Below are 22,188 nucleotides of genomic sequence, written 5' to 3' on the forward strand. Positions count from 1 at the left end.
ATTAGGAAGAGCTTTGGTTAGCATCTGGGTCCTGTGACTGCTGGGCTCTAGCGTGGCAACTTTGACTGGAGGATCTACTGACTCAGGCCTCAGATAAAGGAATGCTGGAACTTGCCTAGGCCCATTTGTTTATTCACAATAGTAGAGTCTTCTGATACATATATGGAGCCTCCAACAGTCAAAGGGAAGTTTGGGTTCTAAGTCTCTGTTATAGGCTGAATTGTGTCCCCCCATCCCCTCAAATTAATTGGTTGAAGTCTCAACCCCGGTGCCTCAGAATGTGACCGTGTTTGAAGACAGGGTCTTTGAAGAGATCACTAAGTTAAAATGAGGCTATTAAGGTAGAAGCCCGAGACCAGTGTGACTGGTGTTCTTATAAGAAGAAGAAGAGACATGAGGGGCATGCACACACAGAGGAAAGGACCATATGAGGACAGAGCAAGAAGGTGGACATCTGCAAGCCAAGCAGAGAGGCCTCAGAAGAAATCAACCCTGCCAACACCTTAAGCTTGAACTTCCAGCCTCCAGAACTGTAAGAAAATAAATTTCTGTTATTTAAGCCACCCAGTCTGTGGTATTTTGTTATGGCAGCCCTAGAAAACTAATACTGTCTCTTTCCACCATGGTGATATAATACAGGTGGTGTGTTACAGTGAAAGCCAACCTCAGATCAAATAAATATTTATCAGCAAGCAGGCACAAGAACAGTCATTCAGTGTGTGCAATAAGCTCAAGATTATGGGCTCCTTTAAATTGTTGCCTGAAAGGGTCACTAGATGTAGATGAGATACCTATTTTTTGGCAGAATTCAACTAAATATCTAGTTGGAATCAGGCAACAAAAATCCTCCACTCATAGGCTGTTGTATGGACTGGTTTGAAATCCTAAGCTTAGGGTCCCATTACAATGGGAGAAGGCCTTAGAGCTGGAAAGATTCTTACACTCTGTTCATGAAAGGGTGAAAGTACTGTAGAGTATTTCTAGCTAATCCATATATTTTCAACACTACTTATATTAATTATTAAAAAAATTTTAACATCTATTATGCTGATTAGCTGTACCTCTGGGTTGTTCAAAGACAAAGTTACTGATGTGTAGCCATTTCTAGACATGAGTTTCTGATTTGAATATTTCAAATGCTAACTCAGCATCCGATTTTGGTATTCAGATGTTAACAAACAGTCCTTATGATACAAGGTAAAATTGACAGATCTATATATATCACATATCATATAGTTTATGTGAAGTATTCTATTTTATTTAATATTTTCAGTTTTTAAAAAACTGACATAATTTCAGACTTACAGAAAAGTTACAAGAATAATGCCAGAAATTCCTAGATACCCATACCCTTCATTCAGGGAGATTCATTCCTTCCTCTCTGTCTCTCTATGTCTCTCTGTCTCTCTCTCTTTCTTTTTCTCTCTCCTCACCCCCTGAAAAACTTCATAATGTATTTTCTAAAAACAAGACATTGTTTGCATAACCATGGTTATAATAATAATCAAAATCAGCAAAATAACGTTAACAAATTATGATTCCTAATTTTGTCATTCCTGAGTTGTTAGTTGTCTTTCTCCTACAAGGGAGAGATTTCCCTTCCTCCCTATATGTCTATATCATTGTCAACCCAGGAATTCTTACTTTATCCAATAAGTTATACTCTCCTACTATTGTTATTTATTTTGATGTTCAAATTGTCCCAGAATTGGCCAGTCCCCTTTAAACTACCTCCTGTGTTCTTTTAACATGTGCTCATCATTCTTTCAGCACTTCCTTTCTTTTTTGTATAAGATATTCCAGACCCATCTTACACACACACACACACACACACACACTCACACACACATGCATTTATAAGTTTATAGCTTGAGGTATATTAAAGTAAATTGCAAACAGTAAAAAGGGCCACTTGCCTGGAGCAACAAAGGCAGGTCCCTAGCCACTTTTCGAAGCCCTGATAACTCCCAACCAGCCTTTTTTCAGTGTGCTACCATCATAGCACTTTTATCCTTGCAGACAAAAAGCTCTTGCATCTCTTTTTCTTTTCTTTATGAACCTTGTAGTATCATTTGTGCCACAATATTAACAGAAAGAAAACTGGCTCACCTTTACCTGAGGGCAGTGCCAATTAGTCCTTAAAAGTTCCTTTAAAGCGGTTGGAGTGATGGGAAGGAAGTGGTCATTTCCTCCCAAATGTTAGAGTCTATCTAATACAACAGGTGAACGGTGGGAAGAGCAGTTGCAGTTAGTTTTCCATAATAAAACAACTGAACATTCACCTTCTGATGTTATTATCTGATACATGTGATGATGACATAGATAGGTTAACTAATTTGTTTAAAGCCCCTCTGCTAGTTAGTAGTGTATCTCAGACTGAAACTCAGGGCATTGATCCTCTAGCCCAGAATGCTCAACATGTGATCAATTTGGAAGATGGCCAAGACCTGCTTAGAGGGTCCAGCAGGTCAAAACTATTTTAACAATAGTATAAGATTTTTTTTTTGCCTTTTCACTCTCGTTTACTAATGATTACACAAGGGAATTTTCTATAGCTTACATGAGGAGTGATGATGATGGCATCACTCTGACGATTAATAGAATGTGTGCACATATATTCCAGAATTTCCTAACAGAATAGTTTTAGGGAACAAATATGTGAGTTTTAATGGAGAGATATTCCATGTTCATGGATAGAACACTTAATATTTTCAAGACGTCAATTCATTGCATCTTGATCTATAGATCCAGTGCAATCACAAGCAAAATCCCAGCAAGTTATTTTGTGGATATCAACAAATTGATTCTAAAGTTTATATGGAGGGCAAGAGAGCCAGAATAGCCAGCACGGTATTGAAGGAGAAGAACAAAGTTGGAGGACTGACACTATCTGACTTCAAGAATGACTATAAAGCTACAGTAATCAAGACAGTGTGGTATTGGTGAAAGAATAAATAAGTAGATTAATGGAACAGAGCAAGGAGACCAGAAATAGACTTCATCAACTGATCTTTGACAAAGGAGCAAAGTCAATACAATGGAGCAAAGATAGTCTTTTCTACAAATGATACTGGAACAACCAGAAATCCACATGCAAAAAAGTGAATCTAGACACAGACCTTACACCCTTCACAAAAATTAACACAAAATTGATCACAGACCTAAATGTAAGATGCGAAACTATAAAATTCTGAGAAGATAACATAGGAGAAAACTTGATGACCTTGGATATGGCAATGACTTTTTAGATACAACAAAGGTAAGATCCATGGGTAACTGATTAATAAGCTGGACTTTCTTAATTTAACAACTGCTGCTCTGCAAAAGACGATATCAAGAGAATGAGAAGAAAAGCCACAGACTTGGAGAAAATATTTGCAAAAGACACATCTGATAAGGGACTGTTATCCAAAATATACAAGGAACATCTAAAAATCAACAACCTGATTTAAAAAACGGGTCAAAGACCTTAACAGACAACTCACCAAATGAAGTGTACAGACAGCAAATAAGCACATGAAAAGATGTTCCACATAATATGTCATCATGGAAATGCAAATTAAAACAACAAAGAGATACCACTACTCACTTATTAGAATGACCCAAATCTGGAACACTGACACACCAAATGCTGGTGAGGTGCAACTAGAAATCTCATTCATTGCTGGTGGGAATGCACAATGTACAGCCACTTTGGAAGGCTACTTGGTGATGTTTTACAATATTAAATATATTCTTCATATATGATCCAGCAATTGTGCTCCTTGGTATTTACCTAAAGGAATTTGAAAACTTATATTTACACAAAACCCTGCACACAAATGTTTATAGCAGCTCTGTTCATAATTGCCAAAACTTGGAAGCAACCAAGATGTCCTTCAGTAAGTGAATGGATAATAAACCGTGATACTTCCAGACAATGGAATATTATTCAGTGCTAAAAAACTTGAGATGTCCAGCCATTAAAAGATACCTTAGATGCGTGCAAAGTGAAATAAGTCAGAGGGAGAAGGTCAAATACCGTATGATTTCCTTCATTAAGTAGTAGATAATAACAACAATAAACAAACACATAGGGACAGAGATTGGATTGGTGGTTACCAGAGGGGAAGGGGGGAGGGAGGAGGGTGAAAGGGATAATTCGGTACATGTGTGTGGCGATGGGTTGTAATTAGTATTTTGGTGGTGAACATGATGTAGTCCATGCAGAAATAGAAGTACAATGATGTACACCTGAAATTTTTACAATGTTATAAACCAATGTTACTGCAATAAACAAAAAATTAAAAAAAAAAAAAAAAAAAAAAGAAGCTAATCTGAAAAGGCTACATTCTGTATGATTCAACTACTTGACATTCTGGAAAAAGTAAAACTATGGAGACTGTAACAATCAGTGGTTACCAGGGGTTGTGGAGGAGAGGAGAAGGGATGAATAGGTGGAGCATGAGAATCTTCATTATATGTTTGTCTAAACCCATAGAATATACAAGACCAAGAGTGAATCTTAATGTAAACTATGGACTTGGGTGATTTTGATGTGTCAGTGTAAGTTCATTAATTATAACAAATGTAGCATTCTGGTGGGGTTGTTTATAATGGGAGAGTCTATGCATGTGTGAGGGCAGTAGGTATGTGGGGAATCTGTACCTTCCTCTTAATTTTGGTGTGAACCTAAAACTGCTCTAAAAAAATAAAGTCTTGAAAAAAAATGAGAATTTTCAGGGATTGACTCAGTTTTTTTTCTCATTACTTCTACTATGCTCTTACCAGGTATCTTTGTTTATACTAGTTATAGCATTTGTTAACCTTAAGATAATCCTATATATAATTATTTTGAAATCCAAAAATTAATTTTCTTTGGAAATCTCTCTTTTTCTGGAAACACAACAAGAAATTTACTTACTTTGTGATCTTGTTTTGCAATACTATATGATTAAATTTCTCTATTCTACTTACTGATAAAATATCAAGAGATATATAGATACAGATATAGATATATAGATAGACCTACATACTCATATATATGCAAATCACACTAACAAAAGTTCTGTGAGGTCCTCAGTAATTTTTAAGATTGTAAAAGAGTTCTGTGACCAAAAAGTTTAACAACCACTGCTCTAGGCGATGTCTTTTTAGGACGCAAATATGATGCTTATTTCCAACTTTATATTTTCTTCCCTTTACCTCTGCCACAATCATAAAGCTACCTTTGACTTAGAATTAAATTGTTCTGGAATGAATATTATTCTGAGAAAAAAAAATCAAGGGGAAAGTACAATATCTAAAGGTGGCATCAACAAAATAAAAGGACTAGTTAAACTAGTAATAGTTTATGATTAATAAATCTGTTAGTAATAGACTATGCTAAGTCTCTTGCTTCAAGCTGCTGGTCCTCACTTCCTTATGTAGAGGGCAGGGAAGCATCCTCACCAACAGGATTCCATGCTAAGGAAAGGGGTAAGCCAGCTCTCGATATGTCCTCACATGTTTTGCCAAGAGGCAAATGAACCTCCCTTACTCCTGTCGTGTGATCAAATGGTGGTGATGAGCCAAGAAACTCTGCAGGTGTTTCAACAAAGCAGCAGAGTTTATAATATGGCAATGCAAGGTGTTAGGAGGCAGCTAAATGGCCAACTGCATGCCGTGTAACTGTTTGATAATGAGCAGAGGAGAATAGGTTTTGCCTTCAGCCAAACTTTATGAATCTTAGCTTTGGGACCAATTTCCTGAAACATCCTGTCACAGCTGGCCTATTCTCTAGGAAAAAGAATGCCCATGGAAGCTCACTGAATTTTAGACTTTAAAGAGCCCAACGCTTATCCATTTTGATGAGTTAAGTATAAACGAAGTAGACAGATCAGATTAAGTTCCCTTTCACCTGTCTCTGAATAAGCACCTTTCTCCATTTCCTTCCTTCTCTCTCTCTCTACCCTCTCTCTCATTTTATGTTAAGGGAAAATGGACTTCACCAAAAATCATTTTCCCAAGTGCCAAACATTTGCAAATATTTCAGATGTGTACTAAAGACAAAACACAGTGGGTCTAGCTCATCTTGTTCTGCTAGCACCATAGCTGTGAAGAAAACACAGCACCAGTATCTTTCCAATTTTCCAAATAATAGGGCAATTTTGTGTTTTCTCCATTTCTTACCATTCCCCAACATTCAATAAATAGAACAGTTCTCTTTACTTGCCCATTTCCAATACCCAGCCTTGGCTTCCGAGATTGCTAATGAGCTGGGGCACAAACAGCAGAGTGGCTACAGAATTCCTAGGAGGCACTGTCTTCAAAATGACATGACCTACCAGCTCATACCAGCTTGGACATGAAGCCAGAGTTGATTCAGTTCCATCTCGCCACCCCTCCTCCCCAACCTCCAGACTTTTCTTGTGTCCTGGACTGTCTTTACTTCCCAAAAAAAACACATGCATATAATCATTTTCCTGGAAATATGGAGAGGGGCAAGAAGGGTTTGTGAGGGGAAATGGCTGATGGATCAGACAAAAGTGACCTAAAGTCCATCCTGTGAACAAATGCAGTGTATTTTCACCCAATTCATCTATTGTAAGTTTGTTATATTTGTGAAACACAGAAAGATTTACATTAGTTTCCCTCTGCAGTACTTTTAGGGCCCTGCCTCCAACGTTGAAGTTGGAAAGGTGTTTATATTGGGTGAAAATGGACCCAGAGGCTCTGCTAACTTCACAGGAAGTTAACTTCTTGCTAACTTGAGAGTGAAAGATGTGTGACTGGTAATGACCCAACTTGGTTCATATTTATTCCATCCTTCTCTTGCTTAGGCATTGTTCAAGCCCCATCTAAGCCAAACCAAATATTTTAGAAATCCTTACAAGCTTTACCTGAGCTGGACATTTCAAAGTGTTGGGTAATTTCAGTTATCACATGACCAGCAGCTCATAAACATACGGGCAATGATTCTGGGCTCATGCTGAATACAAATTTAGGAGTTGAATATTTTTAAAGGCCCTATATATCAGTTATCAATGTCTTCTGTTAAAGGGCAGCAGTGGGATAAGGATCTTATTTTTACCTTCAAATACCAACTTATCTCTATCAACACTAGAAAGTCTTCTCGTTTCTCATTTCTTGATGAACTAGAGGTATAGCAAATGAGTATACTACATTTATTAGGGTAAAATATTTAGTAGTAGCAGTAGAAATAGAATAGTAGGAGTAGTAACAATAGCATTAACATTGATTATTGGCAGACGCTATCGAGAAACTACCAAAAGCTATTACCAACTCCTCTCCCCTAGCTACTGCCTATTCTAAAGGTGAGAGAGCCAAGCTTTTCCCTTTCCCAGGCTTCCCTGAAATGAAGGGCTGCCATATAACATTCTTTTGGCCCATGACTTGTGAAGAAAGCTTTCTGGGGAGTTAGAAATCTCCTAGAGAAGCTCTTCTTCCTTCACATAAAAGGACAATGAACAATGAGGTCCATGTGAACATATGTATGGTGACAGATGGAAACCAGACTTTTGGTGGTGAACACGATGCAGTCTATACAGAAGCTGAAATATAATGATATACACCTGAAATTTATACAATGTTATAAACCAGTGTGACCTCAATAAAGTGATAAAAAGAGCCAGCTCTGGTGGCCAAGTGGTTGAGTTTGGCACGCTCCACTTCGGCAGCCTGGGTTCAGTTCCTGGGCGCTGACCTACACCACTCGTCAGTGGCCATGCTGTGGCGGCAGCTCACATACTAACTAGAAGAAGATGGGCACAGATGTTAGCTCAGGGCAAATCTTACTCAGCAAAAATAATAATAATAATAATAATAAAGAAAAACAAAACAAAACAATGAGGCCTATGCAAAACTTTCTCCTTCTCACTGCCTTAAATGCTAACATCCTCACCAGGAATGAAGTGGCTATATTTTGACCATGAAGGAAAAGTCAAGAAAATGGCAGCAGAGACACACCTAACCTTGTCAAGCCAGAAAAACAATGCCAGTTGCCACACAGCTCTGCATTCCTTGTTGTGTGAGAAGAGTAAACCTCAATTTGTTTCATCTGAAGCCCTCCTGAAGCTTAGCTTTATCTGTGATATGGGGAATAAAGGTACATACTTTGCAGAGGTTACTGTGGAGATTTTTCTTTTGAAGTCTGTGCATCACATCATAAACTATAAAATTCTACGCAAATGTAAGGAAGGCATTGTTTGGGAGAGGGTACTATATTGGATCATTCATATTTTTTTATCCCTATTCATAAGTTGTAATCGTGTGTCTAATATTCACTGAGTAATCCTCCAGTTTTTGAAAGTGCACAAAAGACCCAGTCCTTAAGGAGTTTACAGTTTATTAAGCGATTCCTTCATGAAATCATCTAATTCCTGATATAACACCACAGAGAATAAAACAAAGAATTATTAAACTATTAATTGCTAAATTACAAGATACTGAGCACTAGTTCTACACAAATTTGAATAACAATTTTTAAGTGCTTACTATGTTCCAAGCATTATTCTAAATATTTTACATGAACTAAATAATTGAATCCTAGGGTGACTCTGTGAATTATCTATAACCGTCCACATTTAACTCCTGGTAAAATTGAGGTGCGATGGGGTTACACGTGTTGAACAAATGCACAGATGGCGAGTGGCAGAGCCTGGATTGAATCCAGCACCCTGGCTTAGATCCACTGCTCTCCTGGAAAGATCACAATGTCAGATTACTTGTTTGTAATCCCTGCTCCGTTGCTTACCTAGTTTTGTGACCTTGGGCATAGCATTTATAAACCTGTTTCCTCATCTTTAAAATGAAGATAATAGCTACCTAATTGGGTTGTTTTAAAGATTAAATCAATAATGTATGTGAGGCACCTTGTGAAGTCACTGGCACATAACAGAGCATTGTAAATGGTTCCTATTGGCAGGATGGACCGGAAGCCTCAGCACCCTTTCCATTAGAGGCAAGGAGGGGAGGCCATCCCTCCTGAATGAGTTGTAGATCTTGAAATTTAAGTTTGGCCCCGGAAATAGTCAAATGTTTTCAGAAAAATTATTCCAGGTTATTGTTTCAAAATGGGCAACATAAAAGTACTGCTAACTCTTTTATAAGACAACTTTTTTTGAAAAAAACTAATACTTATCTTGGTGTAAGTGATTGTTAGGAAAACTAGTGAGGAAATTAGTTACAGCTCGTACAAGGTAGAGGGACTGAAGAGAATGGGAGTCATAATTCCTTCATTTGACAAATTTTACTGAGTAAACACCACGTGCCACATTTGTTCTAGATGCTGCCATCCCCAGCCCTCACTCCCACCACATAGTTTATTAAGGTACTAGTTTATCAAGGTGCGCCTATTAAGACCATATAGAGTCCTGCCACACAGAGGTGCATCATTCTTCTTCTAAAGCAGAGAATGCTGGAGTAGGGGTGTGTGTGTGTGGGTGTGGGTGTATAGGGGAGTGGTAGATTTCATTAACTTACTTCTTTAGATGAGATAACTATTCATCCCATAAAACCCTGAGAGAGAGAGACAAGATGAATGGACTTAGAATAAAGGAATGAGTTTCTGAGCAGAGGCCTGAGGTGTTTCTCAAGGACAGATAGAGTTGGGTCATAATATTAGGTGACACAGAACATCTATAGGGAATCAGAAAGAGAGTATGTTCTGAGGAAAGATCCCAAGGATGACAAGGACAGCTACTAAAAGGACATCAAGAGCATTTGAATAAACTACCTGCCTCATAATTTAACTATGGGCTATCAATCTGGAGAGTGAAATGCTATCCCATCAAGAAGACAAATTTCCTTGGACCACCATAGCAAGACATTCTCTTGCTGAAGGGTAGCCTGGAACCAACCCTTGTCCACAGAGGGATATAAAAAGAGTGGCTGGAGCCAATGCAAATTGTTCTCATTTGTGTTCAATCAACTCATGTCTTCTGCCTTCCTGTGGCTAATGGGATGGGGCACTGTTAGAGCTTCCTTCTCTTAATCTTCACATTGGGGGACCTTCAATTATTTATGTAGTAATCAACCCTGAACGGAGAGCAACTCCACTTAATAAATGAAGAGGGACTAAAATGGGCCTACGGCAACAAGTCATAGTCCCAATTTAATAGAGGCCAACTTTAGGTTTTCCACCTCCACCTCCACCTCCAGGAAGAGAAAAGTTGCTACATACTGTAACTAATTGGGGCCTCTTTTCCTTTGAGGCCTACCTCCTTTCTGTGTGAGCCCATACATGTCTCCTGGTCTAGTCCTTGACTTGGGCAACAAATTTCCTGGGCTGTTTCTTTTTCTTACACTAAAGCTGTCTCTCTGCCCTCTTTGTTCTTGCAGCCGAATAACACTCCTTGATTCAGGTTATGTATTTAATTATTTTTGAGGCCATTGATCTAGCCTGTTTAGATTTTTTTACCCTGAATCCATTGACAAATGTATAACCTAACCTTGCAACTTGGTGTCACACACACGAATGTAATATGCATTCCGTTTTTTAGCAACACAGAAACTTTTAATAGAAATGTTGGGGAGACAGGACCAAGAACACAGTGTATTGGCACTGAATATGACATTGCCAATTAGTATCGATGTATTTAGCAAAACACTACGGTTAGTCAACAAGAATGAGCCGACCTAACTATAAAACCATTTTTACACACTTTTTGTCTTTTCCCCATATAATATTGCCAGAGATTTTGACAAATATAGATTTAGAGAAATCTGTTCCTCTGCTTTATGTATTAAAGCAGCCATATGCAACATTTGTTTATTAAGCACCTACCAGGTATCAGACTGTCTCCTACAACACAAGATTAACAAAAGGAATAAGACCTAGTGGCTTAGTAATGCTATCAAAAATTAAAATATATCTTATCTGTCATCACTTGTTTTTAGTGAACCTGCAAAGGTTTCAATGCTCATAGCGTGTTTTTATGTTTCACAAGATGGAAACTTAAAAGTTAATTCTGAAATTTCTAAGAAATGGATATAAACGATACTAACACATAGTTTTCAGAATGCACTTTTGCTATTTTTTGGTTCTCAGAACATTTGCCTGTTTCCTATTTCCTTGTACTATTTCCACTTTTCATAAAATTCTCCAAAGAATACTGAGACTTCCACAATCATTTTATGCATTTTCTCTGTATGTTGCCATATAGTTCACTCAAAACCAGAGACCTACGAACCTTGATGCTTTGGCGTGTGCTAGCATAGTAATACTACAGATGCACCACTTTTATCAATGCTGCAGCACTCCTAAAAATTTGTGGCATAGACTTCCTAATACCCACTGTATCAATCTCAAATTTTGTTGGCTGACTTACAAGACCTTCCAGAAATTCGTTTCTTCTTACCTGTCCAAATTATCCCTGCTATTTCTCAATCCTCATTTCCCACTTAGTTTAAGATGGCACACACTGTCTGTTTTTATTTCTATGCCTCTTCTTATGCTATTTTCCCACACTGAAATGTACCCAAACTCATTTTTCTCTCTATTTAAATACCAACCCTTTAAAATTTTTCTCCTTCATGAAGTCGTCACCTGCTATTAACATGCCACACTGATCTATCCCGTCCAATGCCAATTAGTCACTCACTGTGTGGTTCAACAACTTTTCTAATTGTTTCGTCTATGTATGGCTTGTTTTCTCAGTTACATGGTAAATGCCTCAAAATGTCTTTGTTTTGCTCCCCATACTTGGGAGGGGTTGAGTACATGTTCTATTTGGTACAAGAGCTAAACTGATGTGCAATCAAGTACAAAATGTAAGTCATGAAATACAAAGAAAATTTGAAAAAAGCGGCTTATCAGGATTCCTGAAAATTTTATAGATAACCATATGTAGATCACACCTTCTAATATTTGACTGCAATTGTCAATTTTCACCCAGTATTTTATATCACATTTGATATAGCCATTTCCATAACCCAAGGTATCTCTTTTCTGTCCTGGAATATGAAAACTCCCCTTGGGACATCTAATGAAACTTTAATTGTAAAAGTCATATCCAAGCAGGAGGATAACTTCTATAAGCCCCGATAATTGTCTCAAAAATCAATGCATTGTTATAGTTTTTGAAATGCAAACAGGCAAAGATAATAGAAACATTTTTCACTTGGTATTCAAGACCACTGAGTTCATTGGAAAAAAAAAAACAACTACATATATATATGTAGTATGGCATAGTATGTTTGCTCAATGAGCTATTAATATAGAAAAGAAATTGAGCCTCTATGAACTGTGTAGATTGGAGTCTGACAGCTACAAACACATCTAGTTAAAATAATTCCAAGTTATTCAAAATGTCTCACCATGGAGGGCTTGAGGTAACCTTGAACGAAAGCTCCAGGCTTGTGCTCCCTGCACAATGCTGTGTCATAGGTGATGATACGAGGTGACAGGCAAAAGAAAACTGCATTGTGCTGGTGGTTGAAAAAAATCACTGAGTAGCTTTAGAGATGGAATAATTTGAATTTAGATATTACAAACCCTTAAAGGCAGACAAGTTCAGTGATAGCGATGACTGAAGCAGAAACTCCTGGAGAGCACCTTAACCTTCAAATGCTTTTCCAACCTAGTTAGCTTCTTTGCTGAACTCGTCTTGCAGCCTTGAGTGAGATCCCTAGGAACTTACACGCCACATCTTTGCATACAAACGGAGACATTTGTTTTTCCTAGTCAACTGATGAACAGTGAATTCATGTTTAAATGTTAGATCTAAACTCTGGGTCTCCCTCACAAATCGTTCTGGTTTTTGTTTGTTTGTCCGTTTGTTTGACTGGTTGGTTGGTTATTCGAGGACAAGAATAGGTTGACTTTTTATGATAAACATTAATGAGCTTGACGTTATTTCAAATCTTATTTGAAAATCTTGTTCGATTGTAATACTATCCATGCTTTCGTCCCCTCTTTCTAGTGTGTTTTATAATATTTTCTCTAACAATGTGTTTAATCTTCCACCAATGGAAAGTAACGGTTATATTCTTTACATTGTAGTCTCAAAATCAGTTGAGGGCTCCAAATAACAAAACACAGTGGATAGACCTAACATTCATTCTCATGACAAATGAGATTTCCTAATGCAATAACACGACAAAGAAAACAATGGAACAGAGCCAGATGGTATAATATGGAAATGTACACTCGTGTGTGGAAACTAGAGATAGATGAATGAAGGCAGGAGGTCACTAAAACCACTCACACCTAAAGACATAGATTAGACTTAAGGCAGGGATAGACGGGTAAGCCTGTGAGTGAATGAGTGTGTGTGCATGTGTGTGTGTGTATGTGGGTGTGTTCTGAGATGAGAATAGGGTTAGGAAAGTGAGAAAGGAACGAATTTGTACTAAGTGCCACTTGTCATAGTCAAATACTCAATCACGGTGCTCATAGACACTGAGTCTATTTACCTCTCAAATGATTATGTTTTAGTTAATCCAGTCAAATACTAATACTGGTGTAAAAGGTTTTGTCTATATGCCAACTAACCAGTTACAAGCTTTTTCCTTTCTTTACTCCCAAAATAAGTATTTTTGCATCATAGCAAACTCACAACCACTGTGTGAGGTACATATTCCATATTCTCCACTTTACAGGTGAGGAAATAAAAGCTTAGAGAGGTTGATCAATTTTCCCAAAGTCAAAATAACCAGTGAGGAGTCAGCCCTGATAGCCTACTGGCTAAAGTTCAGGGCTTTCTCTGCTTCGGCATCCCAGGTTCATTTCCTGATCACGGAAGCACACCACCTGTCTGTCAGTTGCCATTCTGTCTCGGCAGCTCATGTAGAAGAACTAGAAGGACTTACAGCTAGGATATACCACCATGCACTGGGGTTTTGGGGAGAAAAAAAAAAGAGGAAGATTGACAACAGACGTTAGCTCAGGGGGAATCTTTCCCTGCAAAAAGCAAAACAAACAAAAAAAAAACAACTAGTGAGTAGTGGAGTCAAGGGTTTAACCTAGTTTCTGTCAGACTAAAAACCACTCTTTCTAGTACATCATGATGATTTTAAAGGCAAATATTCAGAAAAGACAAAAAGAAAAGTAGAAAGAAAAGAAAAAATGGAGGGAAAAAACCCTCAAACATGAATCTCTATGGAGCAAAAATAATGACATGGCAAGGAGAGAGTGTTCAGATGGAGAGAACAAATGGATAGGGACGTTTGTCTTAAAGTCTCAAGTAATGCTGATTTCTTATTTCTATATAAGCAAAGTAAAATAGATCAATTTTTCATTTAAACAAAATTCATTCAATATCTAATTTTAATAGAAGAATAAGGATATGCTATTTTCCTTAAAAAGAGTAGTCTGGATCTGTCTTAATGATTTAATTCACTTTGCCATTATAGGCATAGTGTGTATTATGCATAGATCTGTTTGCCTTCGTACATTTTTTTTTAAAAATCACATTAAACACCAGCAAATTGCTACATTTTTGTATCTTCAGCATGAGTTTGACTGATTTTTCCACTTCTCGATTATTTCTTTTAGTATCAGAAATATACTCCAACAGCCTTAAGATATGTTACCTGCATTTTTGCCCATCTAGAACCCTGCAAGATAAACTTCAGTTTTAGCCTTTCATGTCCTTAAGGAGTTTCAAGTGATGTTTCAGGATTTTGTCGTTATCCAGGTACAGCCATGAAAAGTACATTCAAACGCGGTCCACAAGCCTCCATGAAGCTATCATGTTAGAAATATCAAGCTCCAAAAATTAGCTTCTAAAATCAATTAGACCTACCTGGAGTCCAAAATCCTCCCTAGGGTTGATGTCAGAGTCTCTACTCAAGAAATGTCTCAGCCCTTTGTTGGTGTGTGTGTTGGGGGGGGGACTCAGGAATTCTCCTCCCTGGATTTAATGCCCCCAGATTTAAAATGGAAGTATTAGAAGCTGAGACCTCGAACATCTCCCTTCATTTCTTGACATCTTTATGACAATGTACGGTACAGTACCTCACTTTGCTGCAATTACTAAACAGACAGCACTGCAGGCAATGTAAGCTGCTCTTAAGTGTAGCAATCCATTCTGAAGAGATGTACAAACATAAACTCTCGATCGTGGCAGGCTTCTATGAAACCTGAGCATTATCTGTGAATTTCCTCTCTCTCCTTCTTAATCATTCTGTTAGCTCACCTCTAGAACCCAGTGGCCTAATTTACTAATTAATAACTATTATTACTTAGTGGAATTGAAAACTGAAATTACTACCTGCCTTAAACATAATAAAAATTGGCAATCCATTCAGAATTTTTTGAGGGGCTGCTTCATTCATTGCATAGTCCTGGCAGCTGGGTAGGTGTCATTTTCTGCTTGCTACATGGGCCTCATTTCCAGATGGGATGGAAGGGAGATGGGGGATTGTCTCTCTGACACGTTCATACTAGAAGGGAAACCGTATACATTGCAATATGCATCTGTAGGATCTTAATAGACAATACTCTTTAACTAATAATTACACGATTTAGAAACGTCTGTTTTCTTTACTTCATTTGAGCTTGGTCCTCCTTATCCAGGCTTCTCTTCGTACCTTAGCAAGTGATTTCTTTTTTTTTTTTTAATTTTTTGTTTATTGTAGTAACATTGGTTTATAACATTGTATAAATTTCAGGTGTACATCATTATACTTCTATTTCTGCATAGATTACATTATGTTTCCCACCCAAATACTAATTACAACCCATCACCACACACATGTGCCGAATTGTCCCTTTTGCCCTCCTCCCTCCCCAATCCAATCTCTGTCTCTATGTGTTTGTTGACCTAATCTCAAGTGGCTCTTCTTTCTTCATATGCTAAATGAAAAGTCCTTAAGGAGAAATGGATTATATAAGTTCATTGTCTCATAATACAACCAAATCAGTTAGTAACCAGGTTAAATCCAGGAGAAAGTAAGCACAAATTATCACCATCAGCTCTTCTTCTTTTTGTAGGTGTCCTCACAGTTTGCCTAGTCAAATCTGTTTAAAGCAACAAAGTTTGGGAGGGCGGAGTCAAGATGGCGGCGTAGGCAGACTCTGAACTCACCTCCTCCCGTGGACACAGCCAATTTACAACTACTCGTGGAAAAATTACCCCTGAGACAGAACTGAAAACTGGATAAGAGGAACTCCTGCAACAACGGACAATCCTAACTGGGGTAGAAGAGGCAGAGACTCCCTTCTGGAGAGGAAAAACGCCGCCTTCACAAGCCACCAGCTTCACGGCCGCCAGGAGCAGCTCACAGGTACGCAGCCTCCCTGGAGGCGCGGGGCCCTGAGCCGGGGAGCGCCCCCGCTGTGGGCATTTTGTGGACCCAGCACAATTGAGACCAGCAGCATAATATCTGACTTTGCCTGCTACTAAAGCATTGGGGAGTACCCCCAGAAAACCCGGTTCACAAAGAAACTAAAACTGGCTCTTAAAGGGCCCGCACAAACTCACCTGCTCCAGAAAGCATCCTAAAATCACCAGAAAGAAAGGTGCACAGTGCTTCGGTGACAAGAGACTCACCTAATAGGCCCTGAGTGCATCTCGGTGAGGGGTGAGACCTCTCCAGGGACTGGGACATTGGCGGCGGCCATTGTTGTGGCCTGGTGTGAGCATGCTGACACAGACGCCATTGGAGTTCTCCCTGAGACCTGCTAGCCCAGGGTCTGCCCCACCCGCTAGAGCACCGATTTAATCCAGCTCAGCCAGGGCAGGCAGCCCACCCTAGAGACTAGCCCCACCCAACAACAAGCCCTCAGGCAACGTGTGGGCCTGCATAGATTGGTGACTGGATTCTCTGCAGCCTGGCAACTGAGCTGACTTGAGCAGGGCAGGGTGTGCACAAGGAGCGGGTGGAGAGTGTGGGGCGGTGGCAGAGTGTGTGGGGCTCCCGCCGTGGAGAGACTGGGTCCACTTGGGGAGGTCGGGCACTCACACGGGGCAGGACTGTGTTGACTGTGTGTGTGGACCTGTGGGCGGCAGGGCTTCTCAGCCACAGAAGACTTGTACTTCTCAAAGACCCACATAGGAGGTTTGCTCCACCTTCCACAACCTGAAACAATTGGGTGCTCCTGTGCCTGAGGCCAGCCCCACCCAGCTGCAATCCTCAGAGAGCTGACAAGAGACCTAATAGGCTAGAGGCTTACAGCAATTGTAAGGCCCTGAGCCTAACAACCTGCCATGGGGGGGGGGGCCTACTCACTTAAAAGAAATACTGCAACACAAATGTGGTATTAGAACTTGCAGCCAACTGTGCTGGGGCTCCCCACAGCTGATAAAGAGACTGAAGGGCCCACAACAACTACAAGCAGCTGAGCATTACAACAGCTGGCCAGGAGCATAACTCAGCCTCCCTGGGTGCCTACAGGGAGAGCAAACAGGCCACAGCAGAAGGATACACGTAGCCCACATAGGGGTCACCCCTGGAACATTGAGAACTGAGGGAAGCACACTGGAAGCCTCCTAAGCCATCACTTACATAAGGTCACCTATCCAAGAGCAGGAGACGTAGCTGACCTACCTAATAAGTAGACACAAGCACAGGGAAAGAGGCAAAATGAAGAGGCAAAAGAATACATTCCAAGTAAGGGAACAGGACAAAACCCCAGAAAAGGAACTTAGTGAAACAGAAATGAGCAACCTACCCGACAGAGAGTTCAAACTAAGAGTGTTAAGGATGCTCACTGATCTGGGGAGAAGAATAGATGGACTCAGTGAGAATGTCAACAAAGAAATGGAAGATATAAAAAAGAACCAATCAGAAATGAAGAATACAATACTGGAAATGAAAAACTCATTAGAGGGACTCAAAAGCAGAGTAGAGGATACAGAAGAACGGATCTGTGAGCTGGAAGAAAGACTAGAAGAAATTACCCAAGGTGAACAGGTAAAAGAGAAAAGAATTAAAAAGAGTGAGGACAGTCTAAGGGACCTCTGGGACAACATCAAGCGCACTAACATCCGTGTTATAGGTGTCCCGGAAGGAGAAGAGCGAGACAAGGGGACAGAGAATCTATTTCAAGAAATAATAGATGAAAACTTCCCTAACCTAAGGAAGGAAACAGACATCCAGGTACAGGAGGCACAGAGAGCCCCAAACAAGATAAACCCAAAGAGGCCCACACCAAGACACATCATAATCAAAATGTCCAGAATTAAAGATAAAGAGAGAATCCTAAAAGCCACAAGAGAATGTCAAGTTACATACAAAGGAAACCCCATAAGGCTATCAGCTGACTTCTCAGCAGAAACCTTACAGGCTAGAAGAGAATGGCATGATATATTTAAAGTGCTAAAAGGAAAAACTTACAGACAAGAATACTCTACCCAGCAAGGTTATCATTCAAAATGGAAGGAGAGATCAAAATTTTCCCAGATAAGCAAAAATTAAAGGAGTTTGTCACCAAGAAACCAGTGTTACAAGAAATGTTAAAGGGACTGATTTAAGGGGAAAAGAGAAGACCACAAATAGGAAAAATTATCTATTTCCACGATCAGAACGTAATGGATACAAATGCACAAAAAAGAGGTTGGATATGATATCAAAAACATAAAAGGAGGGAGGAGGGTAGTTAAAGAGTACAGCTTTCAGACAGAGGTCAAACTAAAGTGACCATCAATTCTGTATAGAAGAAGTAAGGAACAGAGAAGGACTACTAAAACACTGAGAAAAAAAAAAAAAAAAGTTAAAAAATGGCAGTAAGTACATACTTATCAATAGCTACTTTAAACGTCAATGGACTAAATGCTCCAATTAAAAGGCATAGGGTGGCTGACTGGATTAAAAAACAAGACCCATATATATGCTGCATACAAGAGACACACTTCAGACCTAAAGACACTCACAAACTGAAAGTGAAGGGATGGAAAAAGATACTCCACGCAAATGGCAATGAAAAGAAAGCTGGGGTAGCAGTACTCATATCAGACAAAATAGACTTTAAAACAAAAACTGTAAAACGAGACAAAGAAGGGCATTACATAATGATCAAGGGAACAATCCAACAAGAAGATATAACACTTGTAAATATCTACGCACCCAATGTAGGTGCACCTAAATATATAAAGCAATTATTAACAGACATAAAAACAGAAATAGACAGTAACACAATAGTAGTATGGGACTTTAACACTCCACTTACACCAACGGATAGATCATCCAAACAGAAGATCAATAAGGAAACATTGGCCTTAAACGACACACTAGAACAGATGGACCTAGTAGATATATACAGAGCATTCCATCCAAAAACTGAAGAATACACGTTCTTTTCAAATGCACATGGAACGTTCTCCAGGATTGATCACATATTAGGCCACAAAACAAGTCTCCATAAATTTAAGAAGATTGAAATAATACCAAGCATCTTTTCTGACCACAAAGGTATAAAACTAGAAATCAACTATGGGAAGAAAATCAGAAAAGCCACAAATACATGGAGATTAAACAAAATGCTACTGAACAACGACTGGGTTAATGAAGAAATCAAAGAAGAAATCAAAAAATACCTGGAGGCAAATGAAAATGAAAATATGACATGCCAGAATTTATGGGATACAGCAAAAGCGGTTCTAAGAGGGAAGTTTATAGCAATACAGGCCTATCTCAACAAACAAGAAAAATCTCAAATAAACAATCTAACAATGCACCTAAAGGAACTGGAAAAAGAAGAACAAACAAAGCCCAAAATCAGTAGAAGAAGGGAAATAATAAAAATCAGAGCAGAAATAAATGAAATAGAGACCAAAAAACAATAGAAAAATTAATAAAACCAAGAGCTGGTTCTTTGAAAAGATCAACAAAATAGACAAACCTTTAGCTAGACTCACCAAGAAAAAAAGAGAGAAGGCACAAATAAGTAAAATCAGAAATGAAAGAGGAGAGGTTACAACAGACACCTCAGAAATACAAAAGATTATAAGAGAATACTATGAAAAACTATATGCCAACCAATTCGACAATCTGGAAGAAATGGATAAATTCTTAGAATCATACAACCTTCCAAAACTGGATCAAGAAGAAGTAGAGAATTTGAATAGACCAATCACCAGTAAGGAGATCGAATCAGTAATCAAAAACCTCCCCAAAAATAAAAGTCCAGGACCAGACGGCTTCCCTGGTGAATTCTACCAAACATTCAAAGAAGACTTAATACCTATCCTTCTCAAACTCTTCCAAAAAATTGAGGAGGGGGGGAAGCTCCCTAACTCATTCTACGAAGCTGACATTACCCTGATACCAAAACCAGACAAGGACAACACAAAAAAAGAAAATTACAGGCCAATATCACTGATGAACATCGATGCGAAAATCCTCAACAAAATACTAGCAAATCGCATACAACAATATGTTAAAAAGATTATACACCATGATCAAGTGGGATTTATTCCAGGTATGCAGGGATGGTTTAACATTCGCAAATCAATCAACGTAATACACCACATTAATAAAATGAAGAACAAAAATCACATGATCATCTCAATAGATGCAGAGAAAGCATTTGACAAGATCCAGCATCCATTTATGATAAAAACTCTGAATAAAATGGGTATAGAAGGAAAGTACCTCAACATAATAAAGACCATATATGAGAAACCCACAGCTAATATCATCCTCAATGGTGAAAAACTGAAAGCTATCCCTCTAAGAACAGGAACCAGACAAGGATGCCCACTGTCACCACTCCTATTTAACATAGTATTGGAAGTCCTAGCCAGAGCAATCAGGCAAGAGAAAGAAATAAAAGGGATCCAAATTGGAAAGGAAGAAGTGAAACTGTCACTATTTGCAGATGACATGATTTTATATATAGAAAGCCCTAAAGAATCCACCAGAAAACTTTTAGAAGTAATAAACGAATATGGTAAAGTTGCAGGATACAAAATCAACATACAAAAATCAGTTGCATTTCTGTACATTAACAACGAAGTAGCAGAAAGAGAAATTAAGAATACCATCCCATTTACAATTGCAACAAAAAGAATAAAATACCTAGGAATAAACTTAACCAAAGAGGTGAAAGATCTGTACACGAAAACTATAAAACATTTCTGAAAGAAATTGAAGAAGACACAAAGAAATGGAAAGATATTCCGTGCTCTTGGATTGGAAGAATTAACATAGTTAAGATGTCCATACTTCCTAAAGCCATCTATAGATTCAATGCAATCCCTATCAAAGTTCCAACAACATTTTTCAGAGAAATAGAACAAAGAATCCTAAAATTTATATGGAACAACAAAAGACCCTGAATAGCTAAAGGAATCCTGAGAAAAAGAACAAAGCTGGAGGTATCACACTCCCTGATTTCAAAATATACTACAAAGCTATAGTAACCAAAACAGCATGGTACTGGCACAAAAACAGACACACAGATCAATGGAATAGAATTGAAAGCCCAGAAATAAACCCACACATCTATGGACAGCTAATCTTTGACAAAGGAGCCAAGAACATACAATGGGGAAAAGAAAGTCTCTTCAACAAATGGTGTTGGGAAAACTGGATAGCCATATGCAAAAATGAAAGTAGATCCTTACCTTACACCATACACAAAAATTAACTCCAAATGGATTAAAGACTTGAATGTAAGACCTGAAACTGTGAAAGTTCTAGAAGAAAACATAGGCAGTACGCTCTTCGACATCGGTCTTAGCAACATCTTTTCAAACACCACATCTGACCGGGCAAGAGAAACAATAGAAAAAATAAACAAAGGGGACTACATCAAACTAAAAGCTTCTGCACAGCAAAGGAAACCATCAACAAAACGAAAAGACAACCTAACAATTGGGAGAAGATATTTGCAAACCATACATCTGATAAGGGCTTAATCTCCAAAATATATAAAGAACTCATGCATCTCAACAACAAGAAAACTACCAACCCAATTAAAAAATGGGCAAAAGACCTGAACAGACATTTCTCCAAAGAAGATATACAGATGGCCAACAGACACATGAAAAGATGTTCAAAATCACTAACTATCAGGGAAATGCAAATCAAAACTACAATGAGATATCACCTCACGCCCGTCAGAATGGCTATAATTAACAAGACAGGAAACAACATGTGTTGGAGAGGTTGTGGAGAGAAGGGAACTCTCATACACTGCTGGTGGGAGTGCAAACTGGTGCAGCCACTATGGAAAACAGTATGGAGATTCCTCAAAAAATCAACGATAGAACTACCATATGATCCAGCTATTCCACTGTTGGGTATTTATCCAAAGAACTT

The 22,188-nt window shown here is 38.6% G+C and overlaps 1 long non-coding RNA gene across 1 annotated transcript in view; it reads right to left on the reverse strand.

The window, feature by feature from the left end:
* LOC147915958 (uncharacterized) overlaps positions 1-16,626 on the reverse strand; it is an 83,324-nt gene extending 66,698 nt beyond the window's left edge. The window contains exon 1 of the long non-coding RNA XR_015553566.1: positions 16,476-16,626. This is a non-coding gene — a long non-coding RNA (uncharacterized LOC147915958). The remainder of the gene's footprint in view (positions 1-16,475) is intronic.
* Positions 16,627-22,188: the final 5,562 nt, after the last annotated feature.

Source organism: Ceratotherium simum, chromosome 11 (genome assembly GCF_057802395.1).
Source record: "Ceratotherium simum simum isolate JZ-2026a chromosome 11, ASM5780239v1, whole genome shotgun sequence".
Lineage (NCBI taxonomy): Eukaryota > Metazoa > Chordata > Mammalia > Perissodactyla > Rhinocerotidae > Ceratotherium > Ceratotherium simum.